The sequence below is a fragment of the Populus alba genome, chromosome 10 (assembly GCF_005239225.2).
Source record: "Populus alba chromosome 10, ASM523922v2, whole genome shotgun sequence".
Lineage (NCBI taxonomy): Eukaryota > Viridiplantae > Streptophyta > Magnoliopsida > Malpighiales > Salicaceae > Populus > Populus alba.
The window spans coordinates 14,057,728-14,064,264 of NC_133293.1; the positions used below are offsets into that span (position 1 = coordinate 14,057,728).

General features: G+C 35.7%; 1 pseudogene; it reads right to left on the reverse strand.

Moving 5' to 3' along the window:
* Nucleotides 1–4,402: 4,402 nt before the first annotated feature.
* LOC118047561 (aspartic proteinase NANA, chloroplast-like) lies at nucleotides 4,403–5,990 on the reverse strand (annotated as a pseudogene).
* Between the last annotated feature and the right edge of the window lie 547 nt (nucleotides 5,991–6,537).

The following is a 6,537-nucleotide window of genomic DNA, read 5'->3' on the forward strand; positions in this document are numbered from 1 at the left end:
GTAGCTACATTGGCGTTGCTGCGTCGCTGGATCGCTGCATCTGTTATGACGAGGAAGGAGAAGCCAGGAGTGTTTATATGTATAGACGTAGTTTTTTAAAATTGTAAGGTTATCAATGTATTCCGGGTCGGGTTAAGAAGGATAGATTAATTTAAAATCCAATTTTTTAAACATCAAGTCCGGCACCAAGTTAATGAATAAGTTTCTTTTTCTTTTTTTTTATTGACCCTAGGTTCCAGGAGAAATCTGAACAGGTGGGCAAGCTCCAGCTTGCTCTTCAGAGCTTCCCTAGTTTGTGGTGCGATGGAAAATATTGAAAATTAATGTATATTCCAACAACAAATCTTTATTACACAGTAATGCTCTCCCCAACTCTTGTACTTGTGTTTTCTCTTCTTTTCCATTTCTAGTTATTTATATATGAGTTTTCTCTTCTTTTCCATTTCTAGTTATTTATTAGAACTCTTGTGCATGGTTGATTTAGAGTCCATTTAACATGATTTTTGAATTATAACTTTTGATTTTGAATTATAATCTAAAAGTTATTCTTCATAAATAATTTATATGCATGATAGAAGTAATTAAGTTAAAAGACCTTAAATTAGAAATTTATTTTTTAAAATGATTCAAAACAATTTTTTAAAGAATGAATGGAGTATAATTAGTTATAATATAAGTTAAGAGTTAGAGATTTGAATTTTTTTATTAAATTAAAAACTTTGACAAAACTCCTAACAAACTTTTGATTCAAGCTAAAAAATTAAGTCCATCCATACATATTTATACTTTTTCTTTGAATTAAAAGATGAAAAACAACTTAAATCAATTTAGAATAATATATTAAACATAACTTTACTCATTATGATCTTAGCTAGTGAACTCACTTTGCAGTCCAACTTGGCCCGTTTCCCCTTTCGAACTCTCAGCAAAAACTTATTTGGGATCTTCGAAAGGTAATGTACAGTCCCTCTTATTGCTAGATCCGCAAGCAGATAAGGTCGTAAAATTCAACCCAAAAAATCTTGCATTTTCTCTGTTCAAATTCACTTGTTTTTTTTTTTTTTGGGTGAGGGGGTGATTAATAAATTTTCTGAAATTAAATATTTCCACTCGCTAAAGCAGCGACAACATCACAAGCAAAGCTACTGGTGCTAAGCTAAGGAGTCAGACGTTCCGAAAAGCACTTTCATGCATGTTAAAGTATATGTCTGTACAATTGCAAATACATAGCTCAGAGAGTAATTAGAGCTGGAAACACAATGAAGTGACTCAAAGCCTGGTTCCATGCTGTTAAAAAAAATTCAGCTTTCAAATTTATCAGTCAACTTTTCCATAAAGTCCACTGCCACGAACCTATGCTCCTATAACTTTATGTGAGCCTCAGCTAGAGAAGCTTGGACTCCCATTCCACCAACTTTGAAATTGAGAAAACGTCTAAAAGAGTACCATTACCAAACAATATAATTAATGGAGATTTCATCGTTTTTTTTTTTTAAAAAGACAGCGGCGAAAATGTCAATTGAAACCAGCCTAAAAGGTAAAAAGACATCAAAGAACAGTATTAGTGGAAGGAATCGCTAGGGCACAGGTCATTAGATATTTATGTCCTTGAAAAAGCGTAAGAAAAAAAATTCAAAATAGTCTGCCTAGAAAATAACCGAACAGCAGTTTTTGGCTTTTAAGTCAAGAAGATCTTTCCATGGGACCGAATAGAATCTAATTAAAGCGTTCTTTTCTCAAAATCTCACAAAATTCAAACTTCTTTAGCATCCCTTAACAGCACAAGCTGTCTTAATCATGGATGAACAAGGTGTTGTCCAGTGTCTGGTAGGAGATATTTTACAAGTCCCATTTCTTTTCCAGAGTCAAAAATCATACCCATATTGCCAAGGAATGTGTCCTCAAAGTGGGACAGTGCGCATCTCCATCCAATTATACCTTCCACCGCCAAACGTAAGAACAAAAACAGATGGCCTGATTATCATTTTCCCAAAGCCGAAAGGTGAGCTGATGATCAGTCCCACTAAATCGAATGAGCTCAAATGGAAGAAGCTTGAAGCAAGGTACAAAATAATATTAATGATCTAGCCAGTACTTAAGATGTGGGAATCAAACTGGTTATTAACAATCTAAGCTTTTAAGCAGGTAGATGAGCATGTTGACTAAACCAAATTCTCGTGTGTTGGGAAAGCATTTCTAAACCTTTTCCTTTGATTGTTGAACAAGAATTAGCAATTGAGTAATCATTTCATTATCATCATCATCCCCTGTTGAACGTTCTCTTTTATCCACCATTAATGAGATTAAGCTGGACCCAGCCTGAATTAATTAATAATAAAAAGAGTCTAAATACTGCTGGAACAGGAAAACTACCTGTGCTTAGTCGTGGGTTTGTTTTGTTTTGACATTTACAATGAGGCCTTGCTGTAGCTTTATCTACTTAACAATGGATATTGATGCGGGCGGGCGTCCCTGAACCTGGATGCCGAAATTACAAGGGCCACGCCGCTTAACAGTGTTTTCCTTCCATTTCTTTTTATGCAAAATCATCATGTTTTTTGTTTAAACTAATACACAATCTTTACATCACGTTAACCTAATCACAGAGTCCGCATGCGCGGTGTGTCTCTTGCATAAAAAATCAATGCGTATTTTATAAGCGTTGTTAAGCAATCGATCTCCAGGGGTTAATTAATTTAATGGTTAAACAATTTTTATTTCATTTTATTTTCTAAATTTAAATCTTGAAGTACTAGTATTCATGAAAATTCATTTAAACGCTGATGCGGGGGTGTTTTTTCAGTCTTATATTCAATATTAGTTGAGGTGAAAATTGGTCTAAAAATATATTTAGTTTTGATATAAAAAAACGAACTGTCAAGACCTTTATCCTTCCTCTCATCATTATATAATAAATGAGTGACTGAAAGAAAAAGAAAACGAAAAAACACTAACTAAAAGGTTAGAACTACAAATTCCGGGAACTATACAATTATCGTTAATCTACCAAAAGTTATGCTCGGTATCCTCTCTAGATATATATATGAAAAGGTGTTTGAATTTGAACTTCCAAAGCATTATTATTATTTCTCTGATTAGAAATCTCCCTCTTTGCTTTTTGAAGTGTGAACAGAGCTATGGTTGCATGAATCTTTTTGTAAAATGATTATATATTATATTTCCTTGCCATGCTCTTCATATGATAGTGTCATTTTGGCAAAATCCCTCAACGGATTTACGCCTTGCTCTCCTAGCTGATGCGTTTGGAATAGCTCACCTGAGAGCTGAGTTTGTCCGGCTTTCATCATCTACTTTGAAAAATGGATCCATGACCTGTTGCATGCAATTGGTCGGAACTCTTGAGTCAAACCTGCAATCGCGCGCGCACAAAAACAAAAAATATTTCTTCAACTCCTTTTTTGCTTCGAAATTCATATGAAACTGTGCTAGTTTCTGTAGATTAAACTATTTCTCCATATTGTTTTTTTTTTTTAAAAAAAAGTAGTAAAAATATATTGCTTTAATTAGCTTGAACTATTATTCAGAGAGAGAGAGAGAGAGAGATACTTTAGTTTATTAAGTTCTAGTGTTATGAAAAGATAAAACAAAGAAAGAAGAAACACGGTAAAAACAGAAATCCAAAACCAAGCCGGAAGCCCATAAAAAGGGAGAAGGCCCAGTGTATAGAACAGGCCAGAGGCCCAAAAAAAATAAGTCCGGTCCAGTCAACGACATATCATTCACATTCATCTTCACTGGCTCCTTTTAGTTGAGTGACATGGCATCCCCTCCAATACTATAAATTGACAACATATTTTATAGTCAGTGCTTAAATTATACTTATACTTAAATTACAATCCTCTCACTAATTAATAACAGGGATTTTTCATTCTAATTTGAACAATACGGAAGTTATTGAATTAGTTGATGTCAAGTAAAATTAACCCATCATCGGAGATTATCTTTGTAACCCGAATATTTTACGCTTGTTAATTGATTAATTAGTGGCTATTTCCAATGAAAATCGTATGATATATTCCCAGCAATATATATATATACATATTTCTGTTCTTCGGTGCCTTCAGAAAAACATACAGATATAGATTTTTCATGTACTCATAATAATACATTCAATTCCTTTAACTATTCAATATTCATTTTTTATTTAATTTTAGAATAACACATCCATTTCTTAATGAGTCAGGTCATTTTACATTAAGGTCTAGTAGCTCTATTAGTCATCGGCACGTTTTAAATCCCTCCAAACTCCCCCGACATGAAGTCCTCTAAACACATCCAAAAATCAATTTTGAAATTACTGCAAAGTAGAAATAATCATTTACACCATTTATCTGAGTTCCTAGCACTTTTTTTTTAAACAATATTATCATGTTCCATATCAGTCCATGTAGGGAAATTGACTGTCCATTTCAGAAGGACAACAAATTTGTATCATGTCCAAAAAAAAAAACAACGAAAGTATTTAACAACAATTAATAACAAATTTCTTCTTGAAAAAGAAAAGAAAAGAACAATTACAAAAATCAAAATGACACCAGAGAGCACAACCGCGACGTGAAAAACCGAGCCGAGAATCGCCCCTATCAAACTCCATTAAAAATCCTTGTTGCATCAGATTCCCAATCACCGAAAACCCACCACTCTCCGAGTCAGCGGGTAGAGTCGCCAAGCACCTGACTCCCTCCCTTATCTCTATAAAATAATTCCTTCGCGGTGGCGAAAACACCGATGCACCACCGAGCTCCAAATTCAGTCTTGGCAATCTCGGTCTTGACACGCCCGTCACGTTCACACAAAGGTCAAAACCACTGCGAGTTGACTCATCCCCTGGAGTTGGACGCGGTAACTTTACTTCACACTCAAACACCGCTATATCTCACGCTAAGCTGTCTCAGTTAAAAAAGTTAACGTCGTCACCGAGTCAATAACCGTCCCGCCGTTACATAACTCATCGACTAACCAAACAGGAGGGTCAATTGTTAATTTCACACCGTTAAACACTCCCTTGATGGCAATGTAGTAAAAAGTGAGGGCTACAGGGTCAGTTAACAACGGCGTGTAGCTTATTCTGCTTTGGTTATCCTTCTTCAAGGAAACGACGTCGCCGATCGTGAGATAGCTGGTTGGAAGATGAGAGAGTGTGCAATCCATAAGGCAATAAGAGACCGTGACCAAAAAGACGGCCTAACTGATAAGAGAACCAAATCAGCCCACTGACCAAGCCCATCACTTCATGGGCTCCATTAAAACTCGACCCGGTACACTCGGACCCGAGACATGAAACCCGCACCCGAATGCTAGGCTCCTGAGCTTCATTGCTCTCCCAGAGCTTGTATTCAAGGTGGTGGTTTCTTTAGAGAAAAACCCAGAAGTTTTGGACCCATCAGAGTAGACGTACTCGTATCTACAAGGGCCGTGAAGGCGAGTGTGGTTGCAGGGATTGGGGTCAGGTTGAGGGACGAGTTGACACAAAGAGCTGAAACAGTGAGATGGGGAGAATGTGGAGGAGTGGCGAGCGAGGAATGTATCAGGGTTTGTGGGAGGAGCAGTTAGTTTTGCAAGCAGAGCATGTAACCCGAGTGAGGTCGCTGCTGGTATCTGCAATGAGAGGGAGGGTTTGAGGTGGAGACCCGAGGCGGAGGGACACGAAGTATTGGCCAGAACCGGAGGAATCTTCGGATATTAAGGGGGATTTGAAGAAGGTGCGGTGGTGGTCGAGGAGAAGAGATAGATGGTGGATGTCTGAAGAGCGGGACTTGATCGGGGTAGAAAATGGTGTTTTGTGATGTTAAGAGAGTTTTAGGTATTCTGTAGTGGAGGTGGTGAGATCTACGAAGGCGAGGAAGAGGAGGAAGAAGAGGGAGAGAGACAACATTGTGTTCTGAAACTCTGTGTGTTGTGTCTGTGTGAGAGGGAGAAGAATTAAATGGCCGTACTGCAAGGTGTCGTTCCGTTACTGTTTCGGAGATAGAGAGAGTGATATAAATCTGTTTTTTAATCTAACTTTATATTTTTAATACATGATATAGAGGGAATATGTTTCAACTAATAATATTTTTTTATTTTTTATTTTTAAAATATCATTATAAAATATTTATAATTTTAAAATTATTCAGTTTAAATATATAAAAATAAAAATTATTATTATAATACTTTCAAAACTCATTTTAGAGATTGATTTGCAGCAAATCTAGATTTTCTTATTAAACTTCAAAATAAATCGAGTTGACTTGAGCCAATATACAAATAAAATTATTATTATTTTAACTTAAAATTTAATTTGAGGGTAGAATAGGAGAAATTCTATGTTATAAGAGGGGTTGATTGTTAATCCAAATTGATGAAAGAATAAAAATAAAAAATTATTATAATTTTAAAACCCAACTCGATGGTTGAATTGTGTTAAGATAAAATAAAAGTGATTATTATTATAATTTTAAAAATTAATTTGAGAGGGTCAACCCAAGACAAAACCTAGGTCACGGATCAAGAGGGCCAATTCAATGATAAAAAAAT